This window comes from Bos indicus, chromosome 25, assembly GCF_029378745.1.
Source record: "Bos indicus isolate NIAB-ARS_2022 breed Sahiwal x Tharparkar chromosome 25, NIAB-ARS_B.indTharparkar_mat_pri_1.0, whole genome shotgun sequence".
NCBI classification, from domain to species: Eukaryota; Metazoa; Chordata; class Mammalia; order Artiodactyla; family Bovidae; genus Bos; species Bos indicus.
Window position 1 is genome coordinate 8625196 of NC_091784.1, and position 15233 is coordinate 8640428.

General features: G+C 46.8%; 1 protein-coding gene across 4 annotated transcripts in view; it reads left to right on the plus strand.

Annotated features, from left to right (window-relative positions):
• ABAT (4-aminobutyrate aminotransferase) overlaps positions 1-15233 on the plus strand; it is an 89855-nt gene that overhangs the window by 13156 nt on the left and 61466 nt on the right. The window lies entirely within an intron of this gene.

Sequence of the window (15233 nt, forward strand, 5' to 3'; positions counted from 1 at the left end):
AGTTTTTCATATTTATCTCTATCATCTGCCTGGAGTTGATTTTTAGGTATTGAATGAGGTAAGATCATGATAAATTTTTCTTTCCATATGAATAATCCCACTGAGCCAATATCACAGACTCTTTAATTAATTAATTTATTTATTTTTGGCTGTGCTGGGTCTTTGCTGCTGTTTGCAGGTTTTCTCTAGTGGCGAGCGGGGGCTACTCTTCATTTCGGCGGCTTCCCTTGTTGCAGAGCGGGAGCTCTAGAGCGCAGGCTCAGTAGTTGTGGTGCACGGGCTTAGTTGCTCCGAGGCACATGGGATCTTCCCGGCCCAGGGATTGAACCCATGTTCCCTGCATTGGCAGGCAGATTCTTATCCCCTGGGCCACCAGGGAAGTCCTAGGGTTGCTTCCATGCTGGGGAATCTGTTACCTCTGTAGTAACACGTGGGTCCTGTGGCCTCATCCCACAGGTCCTGGCTCTGAGCATCTTGGTTTTGCTGGCAGTGGAAGCGACAGTTTTTCCTCGCAGGCAGCCCGGGTTCTGCTGGCGATAGCATCTGCCAGGCTCGACATCAGGTCTGGAACCCTTCTGTCCCCGCCAGCGAGCATGTCCTGCCTGCTGGGCATTTGCAGGACAAGCCTGAGGCAGGCCCTGCGCCATGGACCTGAGCCAGTGCTCTTCATTCATTGTCATCTCTGCTCATCACCCCACAGATGAGCAAACAGCAGCCCAGAGCACTCAAGCCACTGGCCCAAGACCACACAGCTTCCAAGGGGCAAACGTGACGGTTTTCTTTCTTTTTTTAAATTTTATTTATTTCTTATTTTTGGTTGTGCTGGGGCTTTGCTGCTTTGCACAGGATTTCTCTAGCTGTGGTGTGGGGGGGCTACTCTCTAGCTGCGTCATGCGGGCTTCTCATTGAGGCGGCTTCTCTTGCTGTGCAGCACAGTCTCTAGGCTCACGGGCTTCAGTAGCTGCGGCTCTAGATCACAGACTCCATAGTCGTGGTGCACGAGCTTAGCTGCTCTGTGGCATGTGGGATCCTCCCAGACCAGGGATCGAACCCAAGTCCCCTGCATTGGAACACGGATTCCTATCCACTGCGCCACCAGGGAAGTCCATGACAGTTTTCAGCTTGCTACAAATTTTATTTTCCAAACTTGAATAGTACTTTTTTTCTCCTCTTCAAAATGGTGGATCCAATTCTTCAGGAATTTCACCTGAAGAATTCCAACTTTGTTTAGAGTCTGGATTCTAAAATATCCCCAAATCTCTGCCTAAGACCCCTCATTCTGCCCTTGGCACTGCTTTTTCAATTTTGTACCCAGCATGGGGTTTCGTTTCTTTCTGCACCACGTAGAATAATTAAGAAGATTTTAATGTCAAGATACATGTCTGCTGGTTTTTAACAGAACTGGAGGAGGAGGGAGAGAGCTCTATCTATGCCGGCACTCAAAATCTCATTAAATGGATCCATCCCTGTTTTGGGAGGGCTTCCCTGGTGGCGCTAGTGGTAAAGAACAATGTAGGAGATGTAGGAGACTTGAGTTCAATCCCTGGGTCGGAAGATCCCCTGGAGGAGGAAATGGCAATCCACTCCAGTACTCTTGCTTGGAGAATCCCATGGACAGAGGAGCCTGGTGGGCTACAGTCCACAGGGTTGCAGAGAGTCAGACATGACTGAAGTGACTTAATACACACTGTTTGGGGATGGGAAATCCAGACAGAGCTGACAAGATTGATGATGTTTTCATGAAACTGGGCATCTGTTGTGTTCCTTGTGGGTTCTTATTGAAGGAATTTGCTGGCGAGAGGACAAAGAAGCAGAAACTTTGGAGTCTGGAAAGATGGTGTAGTTTTGGAATAAGGATCCGCTTCCCCCTCCACAGTGGGATGTGTGGGGGGTGGAGATGACTATGCTACCAGACTACAGATTTCCATTAGTCCCTCCATTTGCAAACCGTACTTCCCATACTGGCTTCCACTTCTGTTTTCTGAGCACCTACTCTGCATGGCAGAGTAGGCAATGGCACCCCACTCCAGTACTCTTGCCTGGAAAATCCCATGGACGGACGAGCCTGGTGGGCTGCAGTCCGTGGGGTCGCTAAGAGTCGGACACAACTGAGCGACTTCACTTTCACTTTTCACTTTCATGCATTGGAGAAGGAAATGGCAACCCACTCCAGTGTTCTTGCCTGGAGGATCCCAGGGACAGGGGAGCCTGGTGAGCTGCTGTCTATGGGGTCGCACAGATTCGGACACGACTGAAGCGACTTAGCAGCAGCAGCAACTCTGCATGGCAGTGTGCTGGGTGCTGCAGTTACCCTCTCTTTATAGTTGTTTAGTCGCTAAGTCGTGTCCAACTCTTTGCGACCCCGTGGACTGCAGCCCACCAGGCTCCTCTGTCCATGGGATTCTCCAGCCAAGGACACTGGAGTTCCCTTCTCCAGGGGATCTTCCTGACCCAGGGATCAAACCCACTTCTCCCTCATTGCAGGCAGACTCTTTACCACTGAGCCACCAGGGAAGGTCACCTCAAAGAGAAATAAAGAAACTATACTCCAATAAAAATTAATTAAGAAGTAAAGCTGGCCTTGGGCCACATTTGGGCTGGTGCTCACAGACAGAGAAGGAGAAAGAAACTCTGGAGGCCACCGCCTCCTAATACTTGAGTTCCAACTGAGGACCCTCAGCGGGTGAGTTCACACAGCTCTGTGCCCCGTTCTCCACCCACACGGCACACATTCCCGAGCTCCTCCCCATCCCCCACCAAAGACCGTGCTCTGGGAGCCACTGAGCTGGTACTGGGAATGCTGGCATCCACCTGTGTCTACCCCGAGTTCGTATCCAGGAGAACTTTTTCCCCACATCTCTTCAACTCTGAAATGAAGAGTCCCAGGTTTGCTTGGGGACATCCTTTGGAAAGAAGTGGCATGTCAGTGCCACATGGTGATCGGGGGAAGTTGCTGAGTCTGCAAGGCATCGCCGCACTTGAGCTGGCGATAGGAGCAAGAACTCCTTGGAGACGTCTGTGAAAAGACAGGAATGAGAAGCAGATGGTTCCTAGTAGCTGCGATAAGAGGCCAGTGACTTGCTGTACGTCTCATTTTCTGCAGGAGCCAAATGATGGTAGAGATTATGTTTCTCCGCAAGCGTAGTATCACCCCATAGCACTGTGCTCGTGATTCTGCAGAAAAGCAGGCCCATTGTCACTTATTCAATACAAGGTGGAGGGGGGGTGGTGAGACTTACTGAACCTTCCGTGGGTCTCAGTGTCCCCATCTGCAACAAGGCTCTGCCTTTGCCTCACAGGATGTTTACAAACATCATTGATCAGAGAGCAGAGAACATCAAGAGGCACTTCAGCTTTCTTTGCCTGGCTTTCTTATCCACTGAATGGGAAGAAGTCTTCCTTGTTGTGGAGCAGTTTTTTTTTCCTGTGCTGGGTCCTCGTTGCTGTGCTCTGGCTTTCTCTAGCCGTGGCGAGCGGGGGCTGCTCTCTAGTTGCGGTGCACGTGCCTCTCATTGCGGTGGCTTCTCTTGTCGCAGAGCACAGGCTTTAGGGCTCAGTAATTTCGGCACTCGGGCTTAGTTGCCCTGAAGCAAGTGGGGTCTTCCTAGAATAGGGATGGACCCCGTGTCCCCTGCATTGGCAGGCGGATTCTTAACCACTGAGCCTGATGCCCCGGCCCCAGAGGTGTCCACATCCCAAGGACTGAGCAACACTCAACACATAAATTATATTTTGCATCAACAGTAAGAGAGAGGTGAAGGGGAGCTTGCATCCTGGGGCAGGGAGACAGATATATCCATGAACAAATGGGAAACGGTGAAGGGCCTCAATGAAAATCAAATTCCGTTACTTGAATTAATGGCAGTCAGCAAGGCCATGTGAGAGTCAGACCATAAAGAAGGCTGAGCTCTAAAGAATTGATCCTTTCAAACTGCTATGCTAGAGAAGACACTTGAGAGTCCCTTGGACAATAAGGAACTCAAACCAGTCAATCCTAAAGGAAATCAACCCTGAATACTCATTGGAAGGATTGATACTGAAGCTGAAGCTCCAATACTTTGGCCACCTGATGCGAAGAGCCAACTCATTGGAAAAGACCCTGATGCTGGGAAAGACTGAGCACAAGAGGAGAAGGGAGTGACAGAGGATGAGACGGCTGGATCGCATCCCTGGCTCAACGGCCATGAGTTTGAGCAAACTCTGGTAGATACTGAAGGACAGGGAAGCCTGGCATCCTGCAGTCCATGGGGTGGCAAAGAGTCGGACACAACTGAGCAACTGAAGAAAGAAAGAAAGGCCTCTCTGACTGGGTGTTTTCTGAGCTGTGAAAGATGCCAGTCATTCAGAGACAGGGAAGCATGTTCCCAGGTTGGGGGCTAGGCTCTGCATAGCAGGTGCACACAGGACCCCGTCCAAGGACTTTGAGGTTATAGTGAGAAGGTTGGGTTTTATCCTCTTTGCAATCAGACACCGTTGGTAGGTTATTAACCACGGAGTGACGCGATCTGCTTCACTTTAAAGCAATCTCTCGGGTTCAGCCCTCGCTACAAAACTGGTCCCTTGTGCTGGAGAGGTTGGGGACCACTGCTCTACAGTGACCTACAGTATTTACAGCAAGTAATACCGCCTTCCAGACACAAGAGTGATGTACAGGTTTTCACTTAAAATTTTTCCTGGTCAAAAAGCAAGATGGGGGGCTTCCCTGGTGGCTCAGTGGTAAGGAATCCACCTGCCAATGCAGGAGACATGGGTTCAATCGCTGGTCCAGGAAGATCCCACAAGCCACGGAGCAGCTATGCTGGTGTGCCACAACTTCTGAGCCTGTGCTCCAGAGCCTGTGAGCTACAGCTATGGAGGCCCAAGTGCCCTAGAGCCTGGGCTCGGTAACAAGAGAAGCCACCGCAATGAGAAGCCCGCTCATCGCAACTAGAGAGCAGCCCCACCTTGCCTGCACAGCAAAGAAGACCCAGCACAGCCAGAAATAAACAAACAAATTCTTAAAAAAAAAAAAGCAAGATAGGATGTCCCTGGTGGTCCAGTGGTTAAGACACCACATTTCCATTGCAGGGGACTCCGGTTAGATCCCTGATCAGGGAACCAAGATCCCACAGGCCACACGGAGGAGCCAAAAACTAGGGAAACAAAAAAAGCAAGATCACGTCAAGGTGGGTGTGGGGGAGTGTTGTAAATGTTGGTAAAGACAGAAGAATGGGGCAGACAGAAAATGCTGGCTCCAGAGAAACACACACCTCCAGCGCTGCCGGTGTGTTAGCAGGAAAAAGAGCCCGTGCGTGCTGCAGCGGGCGGCGCGGCCAAACCCACGCAGCGCGCTTTCTTTACAAACTGAACCCTGAACCTGGATACGCGTGCGTCACCGCTGAGTCCTAAGGAAGGTAGGATCAATCTGTGGTTTCAAAGCTTGGAAAGCTTGGATCAGTCAGTGTCGGCTAACTTTTTCTGGAAGGGCCAGATGGCCAGTGTTTCTGCAGTGCGGCTATATGCTTTCTGTCGCAGCCACAGAAACGAACGAGCAGAGATGAGTCTTCATTTGCAAAAGTCACGCAGCTGGCCTCAGTGTGCAGACTCATAGCCTAGAATTTGAAGCCCCGGGCTGCCAGGCCTCAGCACATGCTCTTGCCTGGCCTTCCAGGAATCCCAGGTTTCCTTTCCCAAGCTCCCCTTTCCTTCTGTGCCTTGGGATGAGTCTAGAAGTTTCGAGCTGTGGCGACAAGACGTGCCCTGTGCTCCCTGACCCTGCTGACCTACTTTCAACTTTCAAGTATTTTACACCCGGGATCAGAATCCAGTTTGACCTGGTTCAGTGCCAGAGAACAAACGTCCTCTTTGGAGTCCACCTGAGAGCTCATCTCTTCCCACGCCTTCGGAAACCAAACGGAACACAGATCAATGTTCCAGTGCCTGTGAGGCTCTCTGTGAATGCCAATAACGTCAAGTTACCCAGCACTTATTTTCCTGCGATTAGATGTCTAGACACATTCGGCTGCCATCAACACAAGGCTGCCCGCGTTATAATTTCTTTCTGTGTATTATTAGAGAAAGAGAGAGGCTGCTTTCAGATCATTAGCGACGATTCAGAAAATACCAAGAGGCGGAAAAAGGTAGACTTCTCCGTAGCCCCATATCCAAGGCAAAATGGTGTTGAACAGAAATTTCATTTCTTTCCAGCCTTCCTTTTTCGTGTATTGGTTTATGGGCTTGTTTTTGCATCTGTATGAAATTCTGGCCAGACTGCATATAAAATTTTATGGTCTTTCACTCTCATTTACATAACTTCAGAAATCGTTCCCCTGCCTTTTTACCTGGTTTTCAGTAAATAATTGTCATATCACAACTCATTTGAGCAGCCCTTTGCTGTTGCTTGTTCACATCGTTTTTAGTGGTCCACTCTTCTAAAATACACTGTTCTGAACAACAGAGCCCAGAACTGTTACATTCTTTAAGATTGACTGCATTAGCTATGTTTCTGGGGGTGGAATTATTTGGGATTTAAATATTTACTATCTCTTGACTCTTTATGGCTCCATTGTTTTCTAAAAGTGTTGAGCCCAGATACCGTACACCTCAGTCTGTTTGGAGAGAGAGCAGGCATGATGTTCTGACTCTCAGATCAGATATGCAAATAACATAACTCCCAGGTGCTTGCTTGCTTGCTTGGTCCTACCTTCTGGGTCTCATTTCAAAGAGAGGGAATTGACTCCATAGTTAACACACACCCTTAATTTCACAGGTGCTATTTCTTGAGTTTAACTGTTTGCTAGCAAATTGGCCACATTTCTAGAACTTCTAGACCCATTGGGTTAGGATTTTGCACACAAGATGATGTAATTTATTTTTTTTCTTTTCCCTTTTAGTTGACTATAAGATGTCAAATATAGTTCCCTGTGCTATACAGTAAGACCTTGTTGTTTATCTATTTCATATCGTTTGTATCTGCTAATCGCAAACTCCTCGTTTATCCCTCCCCGCCTCCCTTTCCCCTTTCGTAACCATACATTTACCTTCTACGTCTGTGGGCCTCTTTCTGTTTTGTAAAGTTTGTTAGTATCATTTTTTTAGATCCATATGTAAGTGATATCGTATGATGGATATCAATAATTTTGTAATATAGTTGTGTCATTTTGGAGAAGTTTGTTTTCTTCCAAGTCCTGAGCTCTCTCATCTATAAACTGGGAATAGTAAGGATCCACTCCATACATAGTGCTCATGTGCCAGGCACTGTGCTGGGGACCCACCCCTTCTCTGGGGAATGGGGAATGGCCTGGAAGACACAGATTAAGAAAATACACAGGGCTTTCCCAGTGGTCCAGTGGTTAAGATTCCAGCTGCCAGTGCAACGGATCCCTGGTCTGGGACGATTCCAAATGCCACAGGGCAACTAAGCCCATTCAGCACAATTGCTGAAGCCCAGGCTCTCCAGAGCCCATGTTCCACAACCAGAGAGACCACCACAGTGGGAAGCCCACGCACAGCAGCAAAGACCCAGCACAGCCCAAAATAAACACACAATAAAAGTTTTAAAAAGCAAGATACACAAATAAATGTAGATGTGCAATCTGTGATAAATGTGAAGGAATAATAACACAGGGACTGGTGAGAAATTCCAGCAGGATAAGCATATTTCCATGAGGTTTAAAAAAAAACAAGCTTCTCCAAGGAGATAACATGTGATGTTGGAGACCTCTGTGTGTGTGTGTGTGTGTGTGTGTGTGTGTGTGTGAGCTCAGTTGTATCCAACTATTTTCGACCCCTTGGACTACAGCCCACCAGGCTCCTCTGTCCATAGGGTTATCCCAGGCAAGAATACTGGAGTGGGTTGCCATTTCCTTCTCCACAACTCCAGTAGTCTTGCCTGGGATAAACCTATGGACAGAGGAGCCTGGTGGGCTGTGGTCCACAGGGGTGCAAAAGGGTCAGACTCAACTTAGCAACTAAACAAAAACAACTTTATATATAAACTTAAAAAAACTGGAATCATTGTATCAACTCTCTAAAGAACATAATGCTGTCACCACACCACTTTTCATATATATCCTTCCATACTGAAATCCCCCTAAAAACAACGGGGTTTACCTCATTGTCATTAAAGGATATGAAAGAGAAACCCCCCCCCAAAAAAAGAATACTGGAGTGGGTTGCCATTTCCTTCTCCAGAGGATCTTCCTGACCCAGGGATGGAACCTGTGTCCCCTGAATTGCAGGCAGATTCTTTACAGTCTGAGCCACCAGGGAAGCCCCAAATAGGACATAAAACTAACTTTAAAATTTCATCTCTTTCCCTTTTTTGGTAACATGTTCAGTAGGGGGAAAAAAAAGTTTTAACAGGGATATTCAGTCATTTGAGAATGGCTCAGGTCTTTTTTTTTTTTTTTTAATTGGAGTACAGTTGATTTACAATAGCTAAGTGAATCAGTTATACGTATATCAGCTCTGGTCTTTATTGTGTCCTATTTTAGATGTTAGGTGATCTATGAATTTCCCAATGATTTATATCTTTTTATTTATTTTGAAAACTTTATTAAATTAGAGTTGATTTAATAGAAAATTTTAAATTACATACCTGACTCGAATTTAGAATTGACCCTTGACCAACAGATTGAACTGCACAGATTGTTTTCAATAAATATAGAACTGAGAGACTTCCCTGGCAGTCCATTGCTTAAAGACTTTGCCTTCCAGCGCAGGGGATGTGATTCAATCCCTTGTCGGGGAGTTAAGATCCCACATGCCTTGCGGCCAAAAAATCAAAATGTAAAACAGAAGCAATATTGTAACGAATTCAACAATGACTTTAAAATAATGATCCGCATCAAAAATATCTTTTAAAAAGTACAGTACCTATATTTTCACTTTATAGGTCTTTGAATTAACTAAGCGTGGTGGAGAGTTTGTGCAGGATTAGAGCTCACAGTATGTGGAATACAAAAAACTAAGGTTTGAATCCTGAATCTATCCACATATGTCAGCTTCCTGCCCTTGGGTGAGTCATTTATGTTTTTGTTTTTGAGGCAGAGAGAGCACTACGCAGATTTTGGACTGTGGGGGTTGGTGACCGTGACGCCCATGTTGTTCGAGGGTCAGGTGTATATTTTTAACTGCACTGATCTAAATGGGTTCCCCAGGTGGCACAGTGGTAGAGAATCCACCTTCAATGCAGAAGACACAAGAGATGCAGGTTTGATCCCTGGGTCAGGAAGATTCTCTGTAGAAGGAAATGACAACCTGTTCCAGTATTCTTGCCTGGAGAATCCCATGGACAGAAGAGTTTGGTGGGCTACAGTCCCTGGGGTAGCAAAGAGTCGGACACAACTGAGTGACTGAGCATGCACACACACAAAGTTCTGACTTAAGAAGTAGGAATGATTAAGGAATGAGAAAATTGTGGACTCGGCAGCCAGAAAGATTTGGGGGTACCCGGGTAGCACCCCTCTGTTATCAGGAAGCTTGCTAACCTGTCTGTACCTCTTTCATATCTGCAAAATAGGAGGAAAAATCCCTAACAGAAAGGAGTTGTTCTGAGGCTTAAAAGAGATTATATAGGAAAAGTGCTTACCTCAGTCCTAGACACAAAATAGGTGCTCAGACAGAAGCAACAGGTACAGCTTTTGTTCCAGCTGCTTACGGGTGTTTGGCATTCAAAAGTGGGCTGAGCACACTATGGAGAACAGTATGAGGGTTCCTTAAAAAAAACTCAGCATTCAGAAAACGAAGTTCATGGCATCCGGTCCCATCACTTCATGGCAAATAGATGGAGAAACAATGGAAATAGTGAGAGACTTTATTTTTGGGGGGCTCCAAAATCACTGCAGATGGTGACTGCAGCCATGAAATTAAAAGATGCTTACTCCTTGGAAGAAAAGCTGTGACCAACCTAGACAGCATATTACAAACCAGAGATATTACTTTGCCAACAAAGGTTCATCTAGTCAAAGCTATGGTTTTTCCAGTAGTCATGTATGGATATGCGGAGAAGGCAATGGCACCCTACTCCAGTACTCTTGCCTGGAAAATGCCATGGATGGAGGAGCCTGGTAGGCTCCAGTCCATGGGGTCGCTAAGAGTCGGACACTACTGAGCGACTTCACTTTCACTTTTCACTTTCATGCCTTAGACAAGGAAATAGCAACCCACTCCAGTATTCTTGCCTGGAGAATCCCAGGGACAGAGGAGCCTAGTGGGCTGCCCTCTATGGGGTCGCACAGAGTCGGACACGACTGAGGCGACTTAGCAGCAGCAGCAACAGCATGTATGGATGTGAGAGTTGGACTATAAAGAAAGCTGAGCACCGAAGAAATGCTTTTGAAGTGTGGTGTTGGAGAAGACTTTTGAGAGTCCCTTGGACTGCAAGGAGATCCAACCAGTCTATCCTAAAGGAAATCAGTCCTGAATATTCATTGGAAGGACTGAGGCTGAAGCTGAAACTCCAATACTTTGGCCACCTGATGCGAAGAAATGACTCATTTGAAAAGACCCTGATGCTGGGAAAAATTGAAGGCAGGAGGAAAAGGGTATGACAGAGGATGAGATGGTTGGATGGCATCACCAACTCGATGGACATGAGTCTGAGCAAGCTCTGGGAGTTGGTGAAGGACAGGGAAGCCTGGTGTGCTGCAGTCCATGGGGTCGCAAAGAGTCGGACACGACTGAGCGACTGAACTGAACAAAAAAAACCCTAAAACTAGAGTTACCACACGATCCAGCAATCCCACTCCTATGCATCCCAGTGTTCACAGCAGCACTGTTCACAATAGCGAGACAGGGAAACAACCTAAACGTCCATCAACAGGTGAATGGATGAAGAAGATGTGGTCCATGGACACAAGAGAACACTACTCAGCCACGAGGAAGAATGAAATCATGCCGTTTGTAACAACATGCATGGAGCTAGAGATTATCAAGCTGAGCAAAGTCAGAAAGAGAAAGACAAATACCATATAATACCCCCATATGTAGAATCTAAAATGCGACACAAAGGAACGTATCTGTGATACAGAAAGACTCACACACATAGAGAACAGACTTGTGCTTGCCAAGGAAGAGGGGCGTGGGGGAGGGAAGGATTGGGAGTTTAGGATCGGCAGATGTAAACTATTATTTACAGGATGGATAAACAACAAGCTCCTACTATATAGCACAGGGGACTATATTCAGTGTCCTGTGATAAACTATAATGGAAAAGAATATTTTAAAATAATATACATATACACACGCATATAGGTGTAACTGAATCACTTTAGTGTTCGGCAGAAATTAACACAACATTGTAAATCAACTGTAATTTAAAAGGAAGTGGGCTGGGGCTTCCCTGGTGGCTCAGTGGTAAAGAATCCACCTGCCAATGCAGGAGACAGGGATTCGATCCCTGGTCTGGGAAGATCCCACATGCTGTGAGGCAGCTCAGTCCCAGCACCACAGTTACTGAGCCTGTGCTCAGAGCCTGGAGCCACAACTGAAGCCCGCACACTGTAGAGCCCATATGCTCCGCAACAGAGAAGCTACTGCAATGAGGAGCCCACGCACTGCAACTAGAGAGCAGCCCACACAGCAACGAAGACCCAACACAACCATAAATAATTTTAAAACAACTAAAAATAATAAAAAGTGGGCTGAGTAGATCTGAAGGTAACTCCCTGGGTGTAGCAAGATGGCTTCGGGATACGCTTTTCACCTCTATCACCACCTTTGATCTTAAGAACCACCCTGCAAGGTATAGTCAGCCCCTTGCAGAGCTGGAGAAACTGAGGCACAGAGGCCCTGCAAGGTCTGCACATGACCTCAGACCAGGTGTCCTCCTGTCAACCCCGTCGTGCTGCCTTGAAATTTGCCACACCTCTGAAGTGTGTTCCAGTTTTTGCCTCACCCTCTGGTTACGTATGGCGCTAGTGGTGAAAGAACCTGCCTGTCAATGCAGGAGACTCAAGAGATAAGGAAATGGCAACTCACTCTAGTATTCTGGCCTGGAGAATCCCATGGACAGAGGAGCCTGGTGGGCTACAGGCCATGGGGTCGCAAAGGGTCGGGCACAACTGAGGAACTAACACACACTCTGTCGTCCTCCCGAAACAGGGAAGAAGACCATCATCTAGCACCAACCAGCCCCTGCATGGCTGACCTCCCTGAGGGTGCAGTGGGGGAGCTATGTGTTTTCTGGGGAGGCTCACGAAGCAGGGCGGCGTTTCTCATGAAGAGCTAGTGTTGACACTCGTGACTGCTCATAAAGCCATGTTCCCCAGACCCACTGGTCCACTTAAGTCTCAAACGAATGTGATACCCAAGTCTAAGAGCTGCTGGGGACTCAGGGGACATTGTCCCGTACTGCTCCTTTGCAACTTCTTTGGCTTAGATTTTGATCAGTTGCTCTCCCACGTATTTGTAGAAATGTGTGCCCCCACCAGCTTGATCAGATAGTTCATCATCAATCAGCGTGGAGAAAGCAGAGGGAGAGTGAGATGGCAGCTGGGAGGCCAGTCAGGAGGCTGGGGCAGCTGTCCACCTAAGATACAATGGGGACCACAACTGGGACAGGAGAAAGAGGAGAGGGTGGAGGCTGGAGCTGGTGTGGAGGGGAAATGCCAGGGCCTACTACTGAGTGAAGGGAGGGAGGGAGGGATCAAGGCTGTGTCTCGGGTTTCCGGCTTGAATAACTGGGTAGACAGTGGTTCTACTTGCTGCTATGCTGAACACAGGGAATGGAATAGAAGTGGTGAAGGGGGAAAAAATGATGGTGTTTAGCTGGAAATGTATCGAGCTTAATGTGCAGGACTCGGTTGGAACAAGGAGGAAGATTCAGGGATGGGGAATCCTGTGTGGAAACCATGAGCACACATGAGCACTCCCAGGGATGCATGGATGGATGGATGGTGGGTGAACGAGTGGGAGACTGGGTGGGTGGATGGATGGAAGAAAAGATAGATAGGTGGACAGATGGATGGATGTATAGTTAGATTAGTGGGAGACTGGGTGGGTAGATGAATAGAAGAAAAGATAAATGGGTGAAGGCAATTGGAAGTATGTAGAAAAGCTGATTTGTGTAATGATCTTTGAAAATTTCTGATATAATTTGAATTTTTTTTTTCAAAATCAATACTCTGATACTAGTTTTGAGTTGAGGCTCATATATATCTAAATCTGACCATTGTCTTTCTAGTTCCCTTTCATGTGAAACTTGTTAATTATGTATTATACAAATATTTTTCTCCTAGATGGACCTCGAAGGCATGTTGCTAAGTGAGTAAGTCAAACATAGAAACCCAAATACTGTATGATCTCACTTATATGTGGAATCTAAAACAAAAGTACCCACCAAACTCATAGGAAAAAAGATCAGACTTGGGGTTGCCAGAGGTATGGGCTACAGGAAAGGAAAATTGAAAGAAGGCAGCTGAAAGTTATGAACTTCCAGTTATAAATAAATACTAGGGATGAAATGTACAAGGATGATGGTAGTTTACACTCTGTATAATATACAGGAAAGTTGTTCAGATAGCAGACCCCAAGAGTTCTCATCCTAAGGAAAATTTTTATTGCGTCTATGTAAGATGACAGATGATAACTAAACTTACTACAGTGATTATTTTACAGTATATGTGAATCAAACCATCATGCTGTGTACCTTAAACTTAGTGATGTATGTCAGTTATTTCTCAATAAACCCGTGAAACCTTTAAAAAAAAAAAAAGATAGATGGGTGAATAGATGGATGGATGAACGAGTGGGAGACTGGGTGGGTGGATGGATGGAAGAATAGATAGATGGGTGAATAGATGTTTAGACAGATGGGTGAATAGATGGATGGACAGATGGATGAATGAGTGGATGGATGGATGGATGGATAGAAGGATGAGTGGGAGGCTGAGTGGGTGGATGGATGAATGGATGAGTGAGAGACTGGATGGATGGATGGATGAATAGATAGATGGGTGAGTAGATGGATGATGGGTGGGAGGATGGATGGATAAATGAGTGGATGGATGGATGGATGGATGAATAGAAGGATGAGTGGGAGGCTGAGTGGGTGGATGGATGAATGGATGAGTGAGAGACTGGATGGATGGATGGATGAATAGATAGATGGGTGAATAGATGGATGATGGGTGGGAGGATGGATGGATAAATGAGTGGATGGATGGATGGATGGATGGATGAATAGAAGGATGAATAGAAGGATGGAGGCTGGGTGGGTGGATGGATGGAAGAAAAGATAGGTGGATGGATGGATGGACAGCTAGATGACAGAAATCTAGATTGTATTCTATTTAGATTGAATCAGGTGGAATTGCTGTTTTGGTTGTTAAAAATGATCAAATATTAAATTTTTTGCAGGCCGAAGCACTTGAGGGGGAAGGGTACTGATGTCTGCAATTTACTTTGAAATGCATCAACAAGTCAGGAGGGTTAATGGATGGAGAGAGGGGTAGATGGTGTGATGAAGTGATTATGGTAAAAACGTTAACAGCAGAAGCCAGGCTGTGGGTGGACAGGTATTCAGTGTCAAATTCATCTTTGCTGTATGTTAGGAATTTCCATAATAAATTCAGGGGAAGTGTTTTCTAGTGGTCAAATGTTGACATTTTCGTGTCGTTTCACCGAGTGTTTACTCCTCATTTCACCAAAAGATTCTTCCAGGTTTCCTTTCTGTGTCATCAACAGATCTGCCTTGCTGAGACTCCTCTAGCCTTATTCTTCCCAGAATTGGGGGCTGGGGGCAGGGGTTATTGTCCCCCACGCCACCCCCAAAGTTCAGGTTGAATTGCCCCAATGTGCTGATTATCGCCCCAAGTTCGCCGGTATCTGGTTTGTAATAATTATAGATTTCCTCTGCGATTTGATCTCATTGGTTGCCACGGCAACGGCGTAATAGCTCAACTGAAGCGCTGTCACGGTGATTTAGAACCAACCCGTCTCTCTTGCATCCTCCGGTCTGGGCGACCCCACCTCCTTGCAGTCGTCATGGCAACTGATGAGCAGCATGTGATAGAAAGCTCTGGGCTCCCCCCACTCAACCTCCCCATCTTGTGACTATTGCCACGCCCTCTTCTGGCCCACCCCGTGGACAGGCACTGACCCAGCTTGGGCTGTAATGGGGAGGCTAGAGTAATCCCTCAGACCCCCTTCCACAGAGGGGGTCAGATGGACTATAAGGACCAGGGCAGCCGCCCCTCCCCCTGGCCCCGGAGGTCTTGGAGATGACCTGGCATCCCTCAGAGCCCCTCAGG